This window comes from Pinus tabuliformis, chromosome 4_2 (assembly GCF_031772625.1).
Source record: "Pinus tabuliformis cultivar Carrire ecotype Pingquan chromosome 4_2, CPIR1, whole genome shotgun sequence".
In the NCBI taxonomy this organism is placed as follows: Eukaryota; Viridiplantae; Streptophyta; class Pinopsida; order Pinales; family Pinaceae; genus Pinus; species Pinus tabuliformis.
Genome location: NC_142304.1, coordinates 852,180,421 through 852,204,285, shown reverse-complemented (window position 1 = coordinate 852,204,285; position 23,865 = coordinate 852,180,421). Strand labels below are relative to the sequence as shown.

The 23,865-nt window shown below is 39.3% G+C and overlaps 1 pseudogene; it reads right to left on the bottom strand.

Moving 5' to 3' along the window:
* Positions 1 to 16,099: 16,099 nt before the first annotated feature.
* LOC149172347 (leucine-rich repeat receptor-like serine/threonine-protein kinase BAM1 pseudogene) lies at positions 16,100 to 16,829 on the bottom strand (annotated as a pseudogene).
* Between the last annotated feature and the right edge of the window lie 7,036 nt (positions 16,830 to 23,865).

Below are 23,865 nucleotides of genomic sequence, written 5' to 3'. Positions count from 1 at the left end.
ACTTGCGATCATAAGTTATATATTTTATGACCAATGAGGTGCTTGGTAAGCTAGGGTTTGTGCCCCAATGTTGTTCTCTGAACCAGAGATCATGTTGGGTGTGGAGCCTAATTATCTTCTTGATTTAGAGGTTTTTTTTTCAACCGTGGTTGGATCTAGTCCCATACGAGGGGCGGCTTGTTCCCCCACTAGTGCTACTGGGGGGGGTGGCAGCAACCCTTAACCCCCCCCCACTTTGGTGAGTGTTTCAGGGAAGTGCCCCTAAAGCAAAATTTAGATAAAACAATTGCCTTGTAAAATATTTTAATTTCGTAATCAATCTAGGTCATTCATTAGGTATAAGATGATAGAAGTTATGTTAGTTTAAGGGATTTTTCCTTAGAAGGAGACCCTGGTTTATATGAGGGAATTGTATTGTGGCTGGGTGTAATTCTTCTGTGTGTGAGAAAAGGAGAGGAGATTGTGTGAGAGAGAAGAGGAAGTTTAATGCAAACCCAAAGTCATATCCAAGGTCAAGTTTACTCTAACCCACGGTCCTAGTACTCTGCTTTGTCTAAAAGTTGTTTCCTTCGCCCTGTAGGGAGATAAATCCCTTTCTCATACAAGTGGTGGTACTCCAAGGGTATACGACCCTCCTTTAAAACCACTAGTTCAAGCTCTAAGCTTTATATAGTCCTTGGGGTGCAAGCCCAATTCATTTACAGTCTCGACCCTTAATTTTCCTCCTCTTGATGCTAAATTCCTCTTATCGTCTCAAGCCTTTCATTTAATTTGAATAGCCCCTGAAGGTAATTTCATCCCTCAGAATAATATTGGTGCCTCTCGAATCTCAAGTTCGCAGCCTTTAGCGACCTTAGAACATCAATTTCCTCGTAATCTCGAGACCTCGGGACTTTTATATCTCATACGGTCTTCAAATGCACTTCGTTAAAAGTTCTGAGACTTACGAGATTTTGCCTTTTTATTTAACACTAAAAATCACCTTCAACATGCTTTGTGGGTCTTGGCTTAACAAATGTGCTGCCACGTATGATCTCGGAAGAACTTCCTCAGAAGGCTCTGCTTTTGAAATGGGTTCTGAATCTCAGCTTGTCTCCTTCTCGACTTCTAAGATCCAATGCTTTCGATATAGCCTCTTTTCGACTGACTAATCCAGGTGATGAAGATATTCTCATCTTTGACACTTAACGATCTCGGCTTCCAATCTTGGCTCTTATTAAAAAGAAGTTACGAGATCCCCGAATTCCGAGATCCTGACCAAGTGCTCCCTATTTTTGTCTCCCTACTTTGTTTATTACTGTATCCCGGTAATTTCAATTGAAAAATCCTAGAGCCCAACACTAATTGTAAATGAATTAAGTGATTCCTGTCTTTTAAGCTTCCGAGGTCGGCTTGCTAGCATTCTCCAGGATTTTCCTTTTTGTCCAAACCAGTTAAATCCTTCCACATACTGTCTATGGATGAGAATTCTTCCAGTTCTATTTTCGTCCTCCAGCTCTGTTTTGTGACCAAGTCCCTTTTAAAAAGATTCTTTCCTTTGTGCTATAATGTCCCTCTGTACTTGAGTAGATGACCCTCTTACTCCTCTACAACTCTTTAACAAGGCATTTCGTCTTCATCTCTATATCCTGCAATTCTTTTTAAGTTGACCTGTGTATCTTATTGCTTTCTTCATGCTTCTGCCGCACCACTCTGATCAGCTTAATTCTTCAATACTTCTCTATACATCTCCACTACACCACTTTGGCCAGTCTCAATCCTTCTCGGATTCGCTCCACACTTCCCTACATCTCTTTGATTGGGTTCATCCTTCAAGGCTTCTCTATGAAACCATTTTTGTATGCCTTTCGCATATACGTAAGGCTATCCTCCTAAACTGTTGACATAGTCTAATGCGATTCTTTGTGAACCACATGCTTCCATCCCTCCTTAGATTTAATTCAAAGCTTCATAAGCCATCTCTCTCTAAGGTATTAACACTACTCTATCAGTGCTCATACCCATATACGTCCACTCATAAAAATTCAACCACATAAGATTAAGGAACAAAGCCCTCCAAATAGAATCCACTCGATGTTTAATTCACAGAATATATATATATATATATATATACAAGGATGTTTAAAAAACCCTTTTGACCTGATTTACAATAAGCCCATTCTTGGCCTTTACAAGTGTCTCTCTCGTCTTTTTTCAAGCTCCTCTACTTTATTCTCTCTACTCTAATTACATAAATGATTTTATATAAAAAGGGATTGAAACCACTTTTGATTTCATATCCAAGAATTCCTCATAGATCCACAAAAGTCTCACCCAGGCCCTCTAATTTAGGGTTGTTTTTGTAGAAAATCCTGCAGATTCACAAGCTAATGCAATTTGCTCAAGCAAGAGACAAGAATCTACTTCTACTCTTTACAGCAGAAGGCCATAAACATCGAGCAAACAATAATCAATATAGGAAGAGAATCAAAGGCACATAACACAATAAAGATCTGAGAAAAGCCACAACTCAAAACCCCACTATCTGTTTTGTATTAATCCAAAAAATCAAGATGAAATTATAATACTTGTTCTCTCTAAAACAATCCGAGCACTCAGCAAATTCAATCTCCAACTCATAATAAATCGCAAGGTCGAAGCTTAGCCTCTTCACAAGCTCTCCAAGTCTTTATTCCAATGCGTAATTCCTATGGAGGAAAGCTTGTATTTAAAGGGAAATAAAGCCTCTAAAAACTACGCAATCGCTTAAGGATTAGTTCTTGAATGCATGCATTGTGAGTGCAACTCAGAAAAATCTAAAACAAATAGCACACTATCCTTGCACTCTAGTCTCAACTGGTTCTTTCTCTGATTTGACATGCATGAGTTTCTGATGAGTAAATATTCAGTTGACTAGAGTAGCACTAGTAGAGTTCATTAGTGACAACACTGACAGTTAACTCACTATTAGTTCTCTTAATTAGTTTGAGAACTAATTTAATTGAACTGACTCATGAAACTGAGTCTTCTATTTTACAACTAATAATTAACTCTTACTGGACTCCTACAAAGTAGGGAGAACATACACATGATGACAGAAAGACTTCCAACTCAAATTTCCTAAGTTAAGTAAGTTTATTAAACTTAATTTAAATATTTTAAGTTGCTATGAGAATATAATTTGAATTTAATTTCCAATTTAATTCAAGGACAAATTAAACTAGACACTCCCTCTCAACAAGAAATGGATTATAAACTACCCTGATCCTATCTCTGTGAAACTCGAATTTACATATTGATGATGCCTTTGTCATGATGTCAACATCTTACTCCTTTGTGGGAATGTAATATAACAACATGATCCACCTCAATACATAATCTCTAAGATGATGATACTGGATATCAATATGCTTGGACTGATCATGAAAAAATGGATTTTCAGATGGTTTGATACAACTATGATTATCACAATAAATCACTGTCGGATCCATCTGCTAACCAAACAAACCAGCCATGATCTTCCTCATCTAGATAGCCTCACACGATGCCTGACTTGTAGCCATGTACTTTGCCTTTGCCGAACTGAGTGCAACCACTATTTGTTTCCTACTGTACCAAGAAACTTCCACTGACCCAATATTGAAGATCCCTCTTAATGTGTTCTTCCTGTCAAATGGAACCCCTACCCAATCTGCATTGGTGAAGCCTTGAAGCTTCACTCCATCTGTCTGTCTGTAACATAACCCAAAATGAGTAGTGCCTCTGAGGTATCTCAATACATGCTTTGTTGCCTTCCAATACAACTTGGTAGAACTAACCATTGCTTGACTAAGCTGGTTAATTTCATAGCACATATCCTGTCGTGTGTTCACCAAGTAAATGAGTGAAACCACAAGCTTCCTATAAATAGTAGCTTCCACTACTTCCATTGAAGTAGCATCCTCCTTCCTCCAGTTACCAGCTAGAGGAGTCTCCATGGGTTTACTGATCTCCATGCGGAATATCTTGAGTATCTCGTTGGCATACTTTCCATGAGATACAAACAACTCCCCATCTCCCTACCATACCTCCATGCCAAGAAAGTAATGCATGAGCCCCATGTCCTTCATCTCAAACTCTCTTGCAATTTCCTCCTTGCAAGATTTGATGAGATATTCATCACCTGTTAGTATGAGATCATCTACATAAAGTACAATAATCAACAACTTACCTTCCACCACTATGTGATACAGGTTCACATCCGCTTCACTCTTCGTGAGGCCCGACCCATTGAAGTAGCTATCTATCTTGGTGTACCAAGCACAGGGTGCTTGCTTCAGCCCATAAAATTCTCTCTTGAGTCGGCACACATGTGATTCACGGTCCAAGGTTTCAAACCCTTTGAGTTTCTCTATGTACACCTCTTCCTCAATCATGCCATTGAGGAAGGCAGACTTCACATACATATGATTGATCTTCCAACCCATCTTTGCTGATAGTGCCAAAATAGATTTGATTAATGAGTACCTTGCAATAGGAGAAAAGGTCTCATCGTAGTCAAGCCCCTCTACCTGTGAAAAGCCACAGGCCACAACTGACTTATCCTCTGGTCTCAATACCACATCCCAAACACTGTTTCAAACTGTGGATTCATACTCCCCCACCATCGCATCAACCCAAACCGGATGCTGCATTACTTCCTGAAAGGAAGATGGCTCTATCACAACACATGCACCCATAAGTGCCATGTATCCATTGTACATCTCTATTGACTTCTTTTTGCACTGAGAAGTGGGTGCTCCCACATTCTCCCATGCATCATCCAACAATCTGTCAGCCTCTCTAGTGCGCTTTCTGCCCTCTTGGGAAGACTTTGCCTGATTGGACGTCTCCACTCTTTGAACCTCTGCTTGTGGCTTCTCCACATCAATCTAAGGCCCCTCAACCTTAGGAGCTAAAATCTCCTCATACGCATGTACCTCAAGCTCCCTATCAAGGGAAACCTGCATGAACTTCTCCTCATCGAACCTGATATCCCTGCAAATCACTGTCATCTGACTGGTCAGCATGTACACTCGATAGTTGTGGGGAGTATCAGTGTACCCAACAAATATCTCCAACTCTGCTATTGGCTCAAGATTCTTCCGTGCATCTTTGGTCACATGGCAATAAACCGATGACCCAAAAATCCTGAAGTGACCAACATCAGGCCTCTTACTGGAATAAGCCTCCTCTGGTGTCTTCATCTCAAGTATCCAATGTGGGCTACGGTTCTGAACATAAACCATTGTGTTGCATGCCTCAACCCACAAGTGTAGTGGTAGGCCCTGATCATGCAACATTGCCCTTGTTTCCCCTACTATGTTCTTTTTCTTCCTCTCGGCAACCCCATTCTGTTGAGGGTTATGGGGTGCCGTCAACTCTTTTTTAATCCCTTCCACTGCACAGAAGTTCTTAAACTCATTGGAGGCATACTCACCAAGATTATCACTTTGTTAGCTTTAACCTTCTTGTCAAACTCTTTCTCTACCAATGCTTTGAACTCACAAAACTTTGTGAAAGTTTGATCCTTTTTTCTCCATAAAAAATACCGAACATTTACGAGAATAGTCATCAACAAATATAACATAATACCTATGTTTTGCCTTGGATGTTGTTGAGAATGGTCCACACACATTTGAATGGAATCTATCCAGAATAGACTCTACTCAACTATCTCTATCTCCAAAGGAAGACTTGGTGTATTTTCCCAAAGTACAACCCTTGCATGTATCAACTTTCTCAAGCATACCTTTGGAAAGACCAATAGATATTTGCTACAATATCTTCAAAGTTGCATGATGCAAGTGGCCCAATTTCCTGTGCCACAACTCACCGACGTCTCGGCTCAACATCTTTTCTGCTTTTGAACTCAAAGCAACACAATATTCTACCTCCAACTTATAGAGATTCTGAGCTTGAACCCCTATATTCTTTACTTGACCCGTGGCTATGTATTGAAGGAATGCCTTTCCTTTTGAGAAGATCACAACATAACCTCTATCCCCAAGCATGGCAACGGATACCAAGTTCTTCAGCAGTCCTTGTACATGCATAACATCCTTCAAGGTGAGTGGATCCCCATGCTCCCTTTGAAAGGTAATAGTGCCCAATCTAGTAACACTATACTTACCATAGTCACCCATTTCTATATGCATCTTGAGATCTTTATCCTCCAGTTCAGTGAATAACTCTTTGTCGCCAATCATGTGGAAAGAAGATCCACTGTCTAAGTACCAGACACTTCCCATCATTGAAGACACCATGCATGCAATGAGGGAAAAGTCCAATTCAAATTGGGAAGCCAAAGCCTCACCCCCGCTCCTCCTAAGGACTTCTCCTTGGACTTCTTCAATGGAAAATTTGTAGCAAAGTGACCCATCTTGTGACAATGAAAGCATCTAACTTTCATCATGTCCTTCTTCTTACCCCCATGGTAAGAATCTGATTTGGAATGAGAAATTTTACCTTTCCCCTTCCTTTCCTTAGTCGCTAGGGCACAATTCTCTTCATCATCATTGTTTGATGAAGAGCCATCCCTGGTGTTCCTCCTGATCTTATCCTACATCAAATCCGACCATAGTCGTTCCCAATCTGGCAGCTTCTCCCGACCATTGACAGAGTCTTGATAACTATGCCAACTCTTTGGGAGTCCAAGAAGAGAAAGTCTCACCATAGCCTCCTTGGAAACCATGATTCCAACACATCCAAGTTCATCCCGATATTGATTGAACTTGGCCAAGTACTTTGGAATCTTCTCGCCTTTTTCCATCTTGATTTTACAAAGTTTATCCTTCAGTGCCAACTTCCCTTGATCACTGCTATTCCGATACAAGTTCGTCAATGTTTTCCACATAGAATTTGGGGTTTCCTTTCCATGAAGACTTGAGACAATATGATCTCTAACTCCCTCAAGGATTATCTGCCTTGCCTTCACCACACACTTCTTCCACTTGGCCAAGTTTTGTGCATCAGTAGCTATTGGCTTAGGAATTGCTTGTTCAATAAATTCCTTTAAGCCATTGTCCTCTATCACAACCTCCATCATGTCCCTCTAGGCTATGAAATTCGAGCTGACTTCCAATGCATACTCAAGCCTCAACCCATGGAACGCCATCTGCCGATCCTGAAGTATGTATTGAAAATTCGACTTTCACTTGTAACCCAAAAACTCAGAACTTCGAAATATCCTCTAGTACAATGTTCTTAGCTCTGATACCATGTAGAAAATCCTGTAGATTCACAAGCTAATGCAATTTCTAAAGAAAGAGACAAGAATCTACTTCTACTCTTTACAACGGAATCGCATAAACATTGAACAAACAATAATCAATAGAGGAAGAGAATCAAAGGCACATAACACAATAAATATGTCAGGCCAGGCAGTAACTCTCTAATAGGCACTAAAACTAGTTCGATTTATTTCATTAGGTAGCTATTTTTATATACAAAGAATGTGACTACTCAGTTCATCTTCTGATGACTGTTCACATTCCAAATTCTCCCAATCGCAGAGGATTAGGTGTCATCATTCCCCCCCTTAATCTGAAGGGATGTTGGTGAGTCCAAGCATCGTTCTGAATCTTTCAAGCTTTTCTCTTCCAAGCGCTTTGGTGAAGATGCCTGCAATTTGCTCATTTGTGGAACAATGACGGAGATGGATTGTTTTGGCCTCAACATGATGTCAAATCAGATGATATTTAGTATTGATGTGCTTTGTACGATCATGGAGCTTTGGATTCTTGGCCAACTTTATTGCAGAGGTGTTGTCAATCATGAGTGGAGTTGATTGTACTTGTTTTACCTGCAAATCTTCAAGAATTTTCCTGAGCCACACAATTTCTTTCGTTGCTTCAGCTGCTGCCACGTATTCTGCTTTTGTTGTGGAATCTGCTGGAACTGATTGTTTGCGTGATCTCCAAGAGACAGCTCCTGATCCAAGACTCATAGCATATCCTGAAGTAGATACCCCAGTTTCTTTGTCTCCATCGAAGTCTGAATTAGAGTATCCAATCAAGCTGAAGTCGTCCACCTGTGTATACTTGATTCCAAGGTCTTGTTCCCTTCAAGTACCTTAGAACTCTTTTTGCAGCAGACCAATGTCCCTCACAAGGCTTTTGCATAAACCTGGAGAGGATTCCAACAGCAAATGAAATGTCTGGTCTGGTAGTAGTGAGGTAGATGAGACTTCCTACAAGTTGTCTATACTTTGTTGCATCCTCAAATTCCTTTCCTTCAATAGATGTGAGCTTTACGTTTTGTTCCATTGGAGTAGAAAGAGGATTTCACTCTGTCATGCCAAATCTGTTTAACAAATCTCCAATGTATTTCTTTTGAGAAAGAAATATGGATTTTGGATGTTGGGTTACTTCAATGCCAAGATAGTAATGAACATAGCCCAAATCAGTCATTTCAAAACTTTTCCCCAATTCCTTCTTTATGGATGTAATGTAGCTTTCATTGTTCCCTGTCATTAAAAGATCATCTACATATACCACAAGATATACAACTGTTTTGCCAAATTTCTTGACAAATAAAGTTGCATCATCAAGATCAAAATGATTGAAGTTGAGTTTCAGAAGATGCTCAGTTAGTTTTTCATACCAGGCTCGCGGTGCTTGTTTGAGGCCATACAAGGACTTCACAAGTTTATATACTTTATGTTCATGTCCTTTCACAGAAAATCCTTCAGGCTGGGACATAAAAACATTCTCTTTTAGATCTCCATTCAAGAAGGCAATTTTTACATCCATTTGATGGACTTTCCAACTGTTCTGAGCTGCTAGTGAAAATAGTGTCCAAATGGTGGCCCATTTTGCTGTGGGGGCAAAAGTTTCCTCATAATCGACCCCTTCCTTCTGTGCAAAACCTTTTGCCACAAGCCTAGCTTTGTGCTTGTCAAGTGAGCCATTAGCTTTGTACTTGTTCTTGTAGACCCACTTGCAGCCAATTGGTTTGGTTCCAAATGGAGGATCAACCAGCTTCCAAGTTCCATTCTTTATGAGGGCATCATACTCCTTTTGCATCGCTTCTTTCCATTCATCATGAGAAGCAGCTTCTCTGAAGGAAGTTGGTTCAAAATCTGTAGACAAGTTCAATTCACAATCATAAGTAACATCCATATCAACAGGTGAATTAGAGTCATCTACATCACCTCCATTTTGTTGGTTTGAATTTCTGGTTCCTGTTTTTCCAATTTCATCAGGATGAACACTTTCAAGTGTCTTTGTCAGCCACTTTGGGGGACCTTTCTGAGATGGTCCAGGCTGCTCTGTTGATTGAGTTGGGACTGAATCAAGATTGAGTCTCCCAATTCTATCAATTACATCACTTAAAGCATCATCCGTTGTTGGAGTTTCATTTGGGGGAGAGTGTTCTTCAGAAGAAGATTCCACATGTTGATCTAGTATAGGAATCCCCCCTTCAAGATGTGGAATCTGATTATCAAATTCTTGAAATGATTTCGTTTTGCGAATCTATCCAAGCGATCAAGTTGCCGCTCAACAACATTGTCAGATTTGGATGATTCAAGAAAAATTACATCTCTAGATACAACAAACTTTTTATTTACTTCATCATAGAGGCAGTATGCTTTGGAGGTGTTTGAATAACCCAGGAAGATACACTTACGACTTCTAGCACCAATTTTGTTTCTATGTACCTTTGGTATCAAAGCATAACAGGTGGAACCAAAGATCCTGAGATGTTTTACCGAAGGAATATGTCCATACCACAATTCATAAGGAGTCTTGTTTCTTATAGCATTAGATAGACATCTATTCTTTATATATGCAGCACATAGAACAGCATCAGCCCAAAACATTATCTTTACATTTTTGAAGAAAAGCATGGATCGTACCATATTCAAGATTGTTCTATTCATTCTTTCAGCTACACCATTATGCTGGGGATTATAAGGCACAGTTGATTGATGTTTGATCCCATGTTGGCGAAGATAGTTTTCAAATTCATTTGATGTATATTCTTTTCCATTATCAGTGCAAATAGACCCAATATGAGATTGTGCATCATTTTCAATCCATTTATGAAAATTCTTGAATGTTTGAAAGGCATCAGATTTGTTCTTCAATAAATAAACCCAACACATTCTGGTGTAATCATCAATAAATGTCATGATATATTTATTTCCATTTGCAGAAGGAATAGGCATTGGACCACATAAATCTGAATGAATGAGTTCAAGCTTCCTATGTGCTCTTGAATGTGAATCATGAAAAGACTGTTTGCTATGCTTTCCTAGAATGCAAGCATCACATTGCTTATGTTTCCTAGGAATTGTAGGCAAACTAGCAACACCATTTTTCTTCAATAAGCGGAGACTGTCATAGTTTAAATGTCCAAATCTAGCATGCCATAATAAACTTGATGGAAGTGTACCTTCTTCATGATGAGAAATATATGAGAAATTTTGTGCATGAGCAGAGGTTCCTTGCAGTTTGAGAAGCCTTTCTTCTTCTATTTCCTTCATGACAAGTGAGTGGTCAGATGCTTTTCTTACCTCAAGCTTGCCATCAAACGTTTGAATGAAGTGACCTTGTTGGTGGATGTGAACCAAGGACAACAAGTTTCTTTTGAGCTATGGGAGATATAGAACATGATCCAGAAGAAAGTCTGGAAGACTGGGCAGTTTAAGCTTGATTGTGCCAAGCCTTGATGGCTTGATTTTTGATTGATCTGCAAAGTATACTGCTCCATCAACATTGTCAGTGAAATCTTCAAAAAAATCTTTTCTATGAGTCATATGACAGGTTGCTCCTGAATCAAGCAACCAATCATTTTTTGAAGAAGCAAGTGAAGCATTAAACAAATCTTCATTTACTCCAATGTTACATTGTGCCTCAATATAGTGAGAAGATTCAGGTGCTTTACCTTTGTCTATATCATCAGTTTTACCTTTTTGTTGGTTTCTTTTTTGCTCAATTTTGTCCCATGGTAGCTTGCATGTAGAAGCATCATGTGATCCATTTCTTTTGCAGCAAATGTAGTGTAAGTCTGCCTTTTCTCCTTGAGAATGTCTACCCCCCTTGCCTCTGAAGTATCTTCCTCTTCTTCTTCGTCCACCTCTTCCTCTTGTAGAATCTTGAGCAGGATGCTTTTCTTTATGAGCAAGGCACATAGTCTCTTAAGAAGATTCAGGGGTTGTCTTCTTTCCAAAGGCTTTCTCTCTTTCAGCAAACTTTTTCACAAGAGAGTCAAAGGTTATATCTTTAAGATTTCCATTTGCTTGTAAAGACTCAAGATAATTGGAGTAGGTAGGATAGAGTGCCTTGAGAAAAGCAATAAAAGGGATATCCAGCTGAACTTTAGTGGATTTGATATCATGCATTATAGACTTTACTTCAGATGCAAGAGCAAGAGGATCATTATTTTTCAGTTCAAGAGTGAAGAGTTTAATCATGAGTTGAACAACTTCAAGTGCAGAATGTGAGTCATAGAGTTCTTTCAGCTTTTGTAAAGCTTCAAAGGCAGTTGAATATGACGAAATATGGCGACTCACCTCTTCATTTACAGATGCTGCGATTAATGCATAAGCTTTTCTATTGTTGTTTTCCCAAATGACAAGCTCTTTGTCTGATGTGGGCTGCACTGGGTCATTGTCTGCTTCTCCGACACACACTCCTTTCCATAACTCATTGAAGATGAGGGTGTGTTTTATCATCCGGGACCATTCAGGATAGTTCTCCTTGCCAGTGAGAACTATTCCTACCATAGAGATGATTGAATGCATTCTGTAAAAAAAACTTTTGCTGATAGAAAAGAATACTTCTGCCAATGTACTCAAAAAAGCATTCTCAAAGGATTTCAAATCCACAATGTGACTCATATAAATCCATCATTGTATAAATTCACCTCACATAAACCTCATATAAGTTTTATATAAGTTCATCATATAAATCTCATAAAACTTTGCCTTATAAATCTTATATAAATCTCATAAAACTCCACCTTATAAATCTTATATATCTTCACCTATAAATACCGTGGATTCTGTAATAAGGCTGAACACCCAAATAATAGCAATACCATGGATTCTATATAAGGCTGAACACCCAAATAAAAATATAGCAATACCGTGGATTCTGTAATAAGGCTAAACACCCAAATAAAAATATAGCAATACCGTGGGTTCTGTAATAAGGCTGAACACCCAAATAAAAATATAGCAATACGTACAAAAATAATACCGTATAACAGATGTCTCCAAACAACGCGCATAATAATTTAAGAGTTTCAGTAGCCACAACTCACTACTTTAATAATAATTATGACAGCGCAGGCAGCCCGAAATTTCTCAACATTTCTGTGCTACAGCGTGACAGCGTACCATGGTCGCAAGCTACCGCATTTAGAGATCACTTGTGAGGCCATACGTGCAATCGGGATGCAGAGATCATCATGTGATGATTCGTTCAAGATTGTGGTTATACATGGAGAAATGCCTGTTTTGGGAATTAAGATCTACGAATCATCCCGCCATTGCTGGTCTCAGTTAACATCGCTTCCCTGGAATAGCAGAGAATGCGCAGACAAAAGTGGTTTGGAGAGGCAGTATTGCGTGGTTAACTGTGGTATCGCAAGTGTTTGAGAACCGGTAGTATGGGAGGGACAGCGTTCAATAGATCACCATACAGCGTTCAATCGAGCTGATAACCATCACCATACACAGTCAATTCAACAACATTCCAATTGAACAACGTTCAATCCAGCGTTAACACAACGTTTCAATGGAATGGTGCGAATGGGCGCCATAATGGAGATTCGAACCTTGTCTATTCGGTTTCAGAAGTGGTCAGGCCAGATGCATTAATTATGGACAGAGCCCAGTGGCGCAGCTGAAAGGAATATGGACAGATGTGTTAAGGCAATGATACACAACGCAGAGGATAGAGGTCAGTCAGAACAGTGCACAGACCAACGTACAGCCCATAGTAGCAAAATTGAAGGGAGTTACAACTATTTTGAAAACTGGCTCTGATACCATGTTAGGCTAGGCAGTAACTCTCTAATAGGCACTAAAACTGATTCTATTTATTTCATTAGGTAGCTATTGTTATATACAAAGAATGTGACTGCTCAGTTCATCTTCTGATGATTGTTCACATTCCAAATTCTCCCAATCGCAGAGGATTAGGTGTCAACAAAATATACAGGGAAAGCCACAGCTCAAAACCCCACTATATGTTTTGTATTAATCCAAAAAATCAAGATGAAATTACAATGCTTGTTCTCTCTAGAACAATACCAGCACTCAGCAAATTCAATCTCCAACTCATAAGAAGCTCAAGGCCAAATCTTAGTCTCTTCACAAGCTCTCCAAGTCTCTATTCCAATTCGTAATTCCTATGGAGGATAGCTTGTATTTAAAGGGAAATAAAGCCTCTAAAAAATGTGCAATCCCTTAAGGATCTGTTCCGGAATGCATGCACTATCAGTGCAACTCAGAAAAATCTAAAACAAATAGCACACTGTCCTTGCGCTCTACTCTCAACTCAATATTTCTCTGATTCGACATGCATGAGTAAATATTCAGTTAACAAGAGTAGCACTGAAAAAGTTCATTAGTGACACCACTAATAGTTAACTCACTATTAGTTCTCTCAATCTGTTTGAAAACTAATTTAACTGAGCTGACTCATGAAGCTGAGTCTTCTATTTTACAACTCACAATTAACTCATACTGGACTCCTACAAAGTAGGGAGAACATACACATGATGACAGAAAGACTTCCAACTCGAATTTCCTAAGTTAAGTAAGTTTAATAAAATAAATTTAACTATTTTAAGTTGCTATGAGAATAGAATTCGAATTTAATTTCCATTTTAATTCAAGGACAAATTAAACTGGACTCTCTTGTTTCCATTTCTCAACAATTGTAACTCTCCATATTCTAACTAACCCAATATGTTCTCTAACTCATACACTATACTTTAAATCTCTCTTAAGGAGAAGATTTCATTACAATATTCCTCACAATCATAGAAATCTCATAAAAGCATATGTTTATACATTAAAATATAGAATGAAATCAATATTAGGGAACCAACTCCCTTGGTAAAATAAAATCGATAGGTCTAGTCAAAATACATTTTTTCTTGGACATAAGATGCTCCTGCATCATACTCCCAAGGTTCAAAAGATTCATGGTATCCTGACCATGTGCTTTCATAAGCTGATGTAATCCTCCTGGATCCCAACATTTGACTTGCAATAGACCAACTATTTTTTATGCTATTGTTGTCCCACAATTGTCTCTTTTTTCCTTCCTAGGTTCCATACTTTATGTTGTAGTTTCCCACTAATTTTTTTGATTCAAAGTGCTTTAGTTAGTTGCACCTTTGATGGCCTATCTTCCTCTATATATTGCATCTTTTCTCCTTCCTGGATGTTTTCCTTATTAGCATCCATAATTCACCAATCTCTTTGTCGAGCTTGTCCTATGGCTAGTACATCTTCTTCCAATCTTTGGTGTATTCTTGTTGAACTTTGTTGCTATAATTTATTGATTTTTGACCCCCACAACGAATTTGTACAACTATTATCATTTCCAATTTATTTTGTTGTTGTTTAACAAGCCTACAGGTCCTCTGCTGCATGCTTTTGGGCTGAAACTTCAAGTTGTTCGCCTATTCCAACAAGTCCATATCGTGTATTTTGTTAAAATTACAAATTTTCCACAAACAACTTATCCCTTTGTGCAAGGTTTCCTCCATAGTTTTTCTCCATTCTTCTGCAACGTCTTTCTTTTTTACCAATGCCATGCTTACTCTTTTGTAATCTTGTATAGCCTTGTCCAAAATTCCTTGTACTTCTTCGTACCATCATATCATTTCTTGTATGTCCTCATCCTCTTGACAAATTCCATTGACTGTATCTACATGTCCTTTCAATTATATTTCCTTCTTAGAATTGATAGATTCATAACCATGCCTATCCTTGCATTGATCATCTCCTATAGACACAAAAAATATATTAATTTTAAATCTATGATACTTTAACGTCTCTGTAGGTGCCTCCAATGTCTCTTCCTTATACATTGTTGGAAACATGAAACCATTCATCAAGTTCCTCTCCACTACAACAAATTTTTCCTCCAAAGATTCACCATCCTCATCACTTTTGTTACAAAAAGTAAATGTCTCTATCTCATACACCTCACCTAAGAATAAAATTTTCTCCACCTCAGGTTCTTCCTTCATTATTGCATTCATCCACTGTATACAGTCTCCATCTTGTTTTCCTTTACAAGACAATTATGCCTTCCCTTCTGTGTCTGCAACAACGCTTCATGGTTGTTCTTTCTTCTTGTAATAAACAAAACCAATGTTATGCACATCATATGAAAAACTTCTTGCATTCACACACCAATCATCAGTGAAAAATAAAAGACTCTCTGGCATCAAAATATTTATCTTCATCATCTCTATCACTTTCATCCTCTCCAAGGATCACTCCTTGTTCAGGTTCATAATAAACTTCCATCTGGTACTCAGCTATTCTGAATTATTCCTGCATCCTAGCACCCATCCTCTCTTTCAATTTCCTCTCTAGTGAAGTTCTCACCATCTTATTCTTCATCATCTAGACATATCCCTAGTCTCACAATAGTTGTCTCAAATGACTGAATTCTTCCTTTAACTAAATCATCTCCCTTTCAAATTCTTTATCACTCATCCTCCTTATGCGAGTTGCTTTGGAATTTTTCTTTGACTGGCTGTGATTTATTTTCTTTGAACCATGTACGTGACTATCAGTATCCATTCCTTATTCTTCTTCCATGAACACTTCTTTTCCATTTCTTGTGGGTTGCGACAAGTTTTCTTCCTCTCATAACAATTCCACGACTTGCTATAGTACCAAGTTCTCCTTCTTGGCCTCTTTTTCTATCTCTTTCTATGGGAAATTCTACCCACACTCACTATGGAATTACCCTCTCTAACAACTTCTATCCAAGCTATACTTGCTAGAAGTTGTTCTTCTCCTGATTCTCTACTATAAAACCTCTTCCAATCATATCCCGTGGTCAAATGTGAATGATGAAAATTATTGCTTGGGACTGAAGTATGTGAGCATTACTACTACCTAGCACATAGTAGTTCGGCGGAACCTCTGTGCTTGTATATAGAGCAGAGCCACTAAGAATATATGTAGGGCTTCCTCAAATGGGACATTGATAAGCCTAGGATCAATAATCTTCATAACTTCTTCTCTGTTCCAATTGGTCATCTTCTTCGCCCACGCTATGATGTTCATATCCTCTTCAAATTCTTTTTCACCCGTTGCCTTTTTCCCCATGATGAGCTCAAGTAGAACCACTCCAAAGCTGTATACATCACTCTTCTCGTCCACTTTCATGGTGTATGCATACTCTATAAATTCAACATCCAATCTTAAATGGTATGCTACAGTAAAGGCCAGTGGCAAAACCACCGCAAAGTAAGCAATATGCATACTATGAAGCACTTTTGACTTCTATATAATTTATTTTATTTATAATGCAGCGCTGCTCTGCCTCTGCCTTGGCAATAACAGATGATGAACTTCAATAACAGACCATTTTGGAAAGCTAGCAACTCAGTTAAACATTGCGGTGACCCTCTACTAAAATTTAAATATGAAACAACCACTTCAAAATCAACGACTTCAAAATTTAAAGATGAAACAACCACTTACCTGGAGCTATGTAGCCAAAGGTGCCTGCAACTGAAGACATATATTTCAACGTACCAGATTGATGCAAGAGTTTGGCTAGGCCGAAATCTGCAACACGAACTTCAAAGTTGGAGTCCAAAAGAATATTGCTGGACTTCATGTTGCGATGAAGGATGGCCAACCAACAATCGTGATGAAGATAGCTCAACCCCAGCGCAGTTTCCACTGCAATTTTGTATCTGGTGTTACAATCCAGATGTAGGTTTTAACCCCATACAGAAATTACCTGCATACGAATTCTAAAACACATAAAATAAACAATGCGAGAGCATAACACATAAAACACATGTAGACAGATATTTTCCCCTAGATCCCAATATCGGGACTACCTGCTTGATTTTTCATTATGTTCCTTTCAATGTTATAATACATATTTATACATGCCGAAGCATCCAATACCATGGACCGAAAAACCATTGCGTCCAATACCATGGACCGAAAACCATCATGTCCAAAAACATGTGCGAAAATCATGCACAAAACCATAGGTGGGTCTGCCCAACCTAACATAGGGTCCAAAACCAAAATTTTTTGGGGCGCTGCCCCGGACCCCATAAAGTGGGGTTACGGGTGCCCCTCAAACCCCCTGTGATCTCCCCCACTCTAACCCTCGGTTAACTATGTGGGCTAGTCATGGAAATAATATAACACAACCCAACATTTTCCCACTTGTTGTTTTCTTTCCACGGGGGCCACAAGAGAGGTTAGTCATTTATCTAGCCCTGCAACACCCATTGTTTCTCTACACCAAGAGAACTTCTCAGAGCTCACAGATTTTGTCAATGCATCTACTGTATTCTTCAAAGTGTCCACCTTTATCAACAACACCTTTTTTTCTTCTATCATATCCCTCACAAAGTGATACTGAACATCAATGTGCTTTGTCTTTGAATGATATGCGGGTTCTTTGCCAAGAAAATTGCACTTTGGCTGTCACTGTCTATCCTTATAGCTCGCTGTACTAACCCCATACTTGAACACAATCTCTGCAACCAAATTGCTTCCTTGCTTGCATGAGTGGCTGCCATGTATTCTGCCTCTGTAGTTGATAGTGCCACTACAGATTGTTTCTTACTCATCCAACTGACTGCACCTCCAAACAGGTTAAACACAAACCCACTTGTAGATCTTCTCTGATCCAGATCTCCAGCCCAGTCTACATCAACAAAGCCATGAATATGCAAAACTCTATCCAATCCTGGTCTTCCTTGGTAGCACAAACCATAATCACTAGTGCCACGCAAATACCTGAAAACCCGCTTCACTACTGTCCAATGCTCCTTCGTTGGTTTTGACATAAACCTGCTCAATACTCCCACTACATGTGCAATGTCTGGTCTAGTACAGACCATTGCATACATCAGACTACTGACTGCACTTGCATATGGAACACGGGACATGTCCTCTTCCTCTTCTTGTGTCTTGGGACACTGTTCAACAGATAACCTCACACCTATAGGAATAGGAACCTTCACCGGTTTACTATCCTACATATTAAACCTCTACAGTATTGTCTCGACATACTTCCTCTGGTTTAACCAGAGCTTCCTCTTTGCCCGATCTCTTTTAATTTCCATGCCCAAAATATAGTTTGCAACACCAAGATCATTCATGTCGAATTTGGAGGACAATGGGTCTTCAAATCCTGGATAATTTCTTTGTCATTTCCAACCAACAAAATATCATCCACATACAAGACTAGATAAATAACACGGTCACCAATTAATTTAAAATACACACAGTGATCTGCTTTGCTTCTGGTGAAGCCAAGTCATCGTATAAATGTATCAAATTTCTCATACCACATCCTTGGTGACTGTTTTAACCCATACAAAGACTTCTTTAACTTGCATACCAGTTCTTTCTTATCCTTCAACACAAAGCCTTCAGGTTGCTTCATGTAGATTTCCTCTTCCAAATCCCTGTGAAGAAATGTTGTCTTCACATCCATTTGTTCTACCTCAAAATCAAAAGCAGCAACAATAGATAAAAGTAATCTAATAGAAGTTACCTTGGCAACAGGAGAAAAATAATCACCAAAATCAATTCCTGGCACCTGGGAATAACCTTTTGCTACCAACCGAGCTTTTTATTTCTCCACTTTTCCTTCTGCATTTGTATTGTTTTTGAACACCCATTTGCTGCGAATGGGTTTCCTTCTAGCCAGCAACTCCACCAGATCCCAAGCCTCATTTTTGTGCAAAAATGCCATTTCATCAACCATGGCCTCTTTCCAGAGTTTTCCATCCTCTGAATCCACTGGTTCCTTCACAGTTCTGGGATCATCATCAGTAACAAACAAAGCAAAATTTGAACAGAAAGTAGATGGACTATACCTTTCTGGTTGCCTTCTTTCTTGAACTGATCTTCTCATAGCCGGTGTTTGTGGCTCTTCATCTTCTAATTACTCCTCTGTTGTAGAGTCTGATTCTTCCTCCTTTAGCTCAAACTCTATCTTCTCAGGTTCCTTTGGTTGGACTTCATGTTTAATAACATCTTTCGCCTCTCTGAACACCACATCTCAGCTGTACACAACCTTCCTTGTTACTGGGTTCCAAAGCTTATAACCCTTTAAACCATCCTTATACCCAATAAAGATGCACTTTCAAATATACTATCCAACTTGGTTCATTTCTCCTTTACAACATGTACATATGCATCACATCCAAATACCCTTGGATGCGAAAGTGAGGGTTTCTTACCAGTCCATACCTCTTATGTAGTCTTATCCTCCAACACTGATGAAGGTGACCTATTAACCAGGTAACATGCAGTATCCACCACCTCTGCCTAGAATTCCTGTCCTAACCTAGCACCACTGAGCATGCTTCTTGCCCTTTCCATCAACATCTTATTCATTCTTTCTGCAACTCCATTTTGCTGAGATGTATATGGAGTAGTATTATTTGTGCTATACCACACTTCTTACAGAATTATTCAAATTCCTTGCTGCAAAACTCTCCACCATTATTTGTCCTCAACACCTTTATCTTCTTCTTTTTCTGATTTTCCACGAGAGCCTTAAATTCTTTAAACCTGTCAAAGGCTTCAGATTTCTTCTTAAGGAAATATATCCATGTATTCCTTGAGAAGTCATTTATAAATGATACATAGTACACAAACTTACCCAGTGATGGAACCTTCACAGGTCCAAACACATCACTGTGCACAAGTTCTAATATCTATTTCGTCCTCTTACTACTAGAGGGGAAACTCACTCGATTCTACTTCCCATATACACAATTTTCACAGAAATCAAAATCCAAAGAGCTATTACTCATACCTTCTACCATACCTTTACTATGAAGTATTCGAAGGCCCTTCTCTCCAATATGTCCAAGCCTTTGATGCCACAGCATGGTCTTCTTTCCAAAGACCACTAGATTTTCTGCTCCACTTTTAGGAACCACAAAACTGTTACGCCATCAACAACCGTGCTACCTTGCAGCTTGTACAGAGTTCCAATCCGAACTCCTTGCATCAATACCAGTGCTCCCTGAACCATCTTGCAGGTATCCTTCTCGAACACTATTTTTACACCTGCATCATCCAACTTGCTTACAGAAATCAGATTTCTGGCCAATGCAGGAATATGCAGAACACCTGGAAGTGTTCTGACCCTTCCACCTTGCAGCTTCAACTTTACTTTTCCACGACCAATGATTCTAGCCTTCCTATCATCCCCTAAGAAGACATCACCACCATCGTATTTCTCATACTCGCAGAACCGCTCTCTATGGTGAGTGAAGTGAAAGGATGCACATGAGTCAATTAACCAAGCCTCATGATCTACATGTGTACTTGAAGAAGCCAAGTACACATCCCCACCTTCATCTAAGGTGGTTTTCGCCTCTGTAGAAGGAGCATCATCAGACCCCTTTCCTTTATCAGGAGCTTTAGATTTACAGTCCCTTTTGTAGTGCCCTTCCTTTTTGCATTTCCAGCACACCACCTTTACAGATTTTCCTGGAGATTTAAATCTCCCTCTAGATTTAGATCTCCCACTCGATGATTTATTTTTGTTTCTGTTCTGGGACCGTCCTCGTATAGACAAGGCATCACCATTCTGGCTCTCCATATATTTCCATCTCATCTCCTCTGTTAGCAAGGCTGAGACTATTTCATCAAACTGCAAGGCAGTTGCATTGCTACCTATTTGTTACAGGGAAAAGTGTCTATATAGAACTGCTCTATCTCACTAAGGTGTGACAGCTGCCATAGAAACAAACAGAGAAAAGCTACTTTCATTTTTCCTTTATGAATTATAGATAGAGAGGAACAGAAAGACCAACCTCTGTCTTGCACTAATCTCCTGATTTGATTTTTCTCTTCTTTGATAGTCTTTAGCTACCTGCTCCCTTGCATGCCCAGCTTCACAAAGTACCTGTAAGATCACAGAAGCATAACACTATACAAAGACATGGATCTATAATCATAAAAAATCTAGGATCAGATGTAAATTGACCATACAAATGTAGCAAACATCAATGATACAAGAGCATGGAGGAAAACTTGAATAGCTTTTATTGATAAACAAGAAAGAGCCAAGAGGAGTTACAACCATTTGTTCTGACCCAGCATCAACCTCCCAACAAAGAAGACCATATTCACCTCAAACAAAGCTTAGATCACCCAACAATATGATGTTTGTCTCAAGAAACCAACAGCAATTCCTTACAATATGCAAAATTCCAGCCTCTGGATCTCTGGGATGAGGGATCCAAATATAGATGTCTGTAATAGAGATGAGTCAACTCATGATTTGATTAGTGTCTTCCATCTGATAGTTCTTGCTTCCACTTGGAGATTGATGGTATCTTACTCATCCTTGGTCGAATTCAGTGAGGCAAGTGTCACAGGAGAAGTTTCTGGAAGCTTCCATTGCTTCTCCACCTCGCGGAATGACACTGCCATTTGTCATTTCTCACCCATCGCACCCCACAGAAGGTATTTTTGAAATGCAACGCACCCACACAATGTATTTAGGTGAGATGCAACACACTTAGCCAGTGGCGTAGCTGAAATGATCTTGCTTTGACCAATTCTGAGCAGTTTTTCATGGAGAACTTCTGGGAGAAGCTGTAATCTGTTGACTTTGATCCTTTAGGGGTTAGAACAACACTTTTAGGGACTTAGGAGCCCTTGATTTATGGACATTTCATTCTTGGGGTTGTAGGGCCCAAAAATGTCTATAACAGTTGCCCCCTAAAGCATGAGGTCGTTAATCTTTTGATGTCGGGTGAAATGCTTTATTATGAGGATCCAAAGTTCTTTCAATGCTGGGAGGAGACCTGTAATAAGATACAATACAATACATTATCTTCATAATATTTTCATGATCTAGCTGAGGCGAGCATTCCCATGCTTAGATTTATAAATTCATTTTCATGTACATAGGACAGACAATCGTATGAGTGTAGAATGATGATTCTGATAGAGCCATCATCCCTTTGATTGGATGATTATCTGTGTAGCAATGATGTACATTTGATTTTTTTATTTTCCTGAATGTATATCACAGCCCGGATGGATGAAACTAGATCCGGGGTCTTCAATCTCATTCGATCTTCACTCGAAGTACAAGTCTATCCATGTGAGAAACGTTCTGAAGTCGAACATGGAAAGACATCGCTTGATTACCAGCCAATGATGTAAGCTGTTAACAAGCGCGAGAGGAATCACCGATAATGATAATGACCCTCAAGGTACTGCAATACAATTCACGTGGTGTGAATAAAGGACTTGGCGTCGAACACCACGCAAAATCTTTCGGTCAAAGGTCATTGATGTAAACCTGTCGTTGGAAGTGAGAAACTTGCCGTTGAGGCATGCAAGCTTCAAAGTACTGAATGGGGTGTTCCTAGATCAACTTCTTGGATAATGAGCTGATGTCGACAAGAAGCGATCCATCACAGGAGGGCCTTAATGAATCCCACATCAATGACATGGAACGGAGCAAATGATTTTAATGGAGGTGAAAACGATCTGGTGATATAAGGTTCAGGGTGGCGGTCATGAAAGAATGGAGTATAAATGTATGGTAGTGGGTGAGACACAGGTGAATTCTCTGAATGACTTCTCTTGAACATATCGGCGACACTGATGTGATGGATTGGTAGCATTAACCCCAAATGTGGATGGTATGATGGGACCATGGCGATGTGACCGGTGAATGAAACAACCCAACCCGACTCTGACACGGAGTGGAAGTGTCATGTTCAAGAGCGACTTGCTACCAACAAAGTTTCTTCAAGTTTTCTTCCCAATTTTTCCCCAGTCATTGCTGACCAGTACCTCTTTATTTTTGTTAAGCTTGAGGAGGATAACATATGCTTGTTCTATAATTTGCCCTTCGGGCAAACCCATCGCTATGTTTTAACGAGCCTAGTGATAGTGAAACTCGTTCTCGTCTATAGACAAGTTTGTCGCTATTAATCTTTTTAACGAGTTTAACGACAAAGATAACTCAGTCTTTTTCAATTTTAGAGAGTCTGAAAAGGAACGTAAAGGTAACTCCAAAATTCCTTTTTCGTCATCTAATCACTTAAGTCCAAAAAAGTATAAAACAATACAGAAGGGATGAATTTTCGATACTTTTAACAAGCCAAACAAAACAAGCGCTCGATCTTTTTGTGTAATAATCCCTCAGGTCCAAAAGGATTAAAATTTAGAGGAGGGATAGCACTTCCTGTCCCTTTAACGAGCTGGAGAGGCCAATGGCTCGGCAATCTTTTCATATTTTACGAGTCAGTTGAAAAGAGCTTAAAGGAGACTCGTCTTTTAAGGAACGAGTGATAAAATGGGTAGCAACTGATTCTAGGTACGGTTTGGAATTTTCCAATCACGGCAGTGTTACAAGGATGGCTAATGAGATCACTCTTCGCAGCTGTTCCTCAAAATGGGTAAACAATCAAATGGAGGTGAATGATCGGCCAATGCAAAAGTGGAGGTGATGGTGCAAACATGACCAAGGCTTTAATGGCTGAAGTACTACATTCACGATGGTTATTTACCGGTGAATAGTTCATTTTTTAATGAGCTTAAACGCGGGGGAAACATTTGCTCATGGCTTATGTTTATTTTTTAACGAGCTTGAACTATGTGCTAAAACTGCTCGATGCGGGTTTATTTTTTAA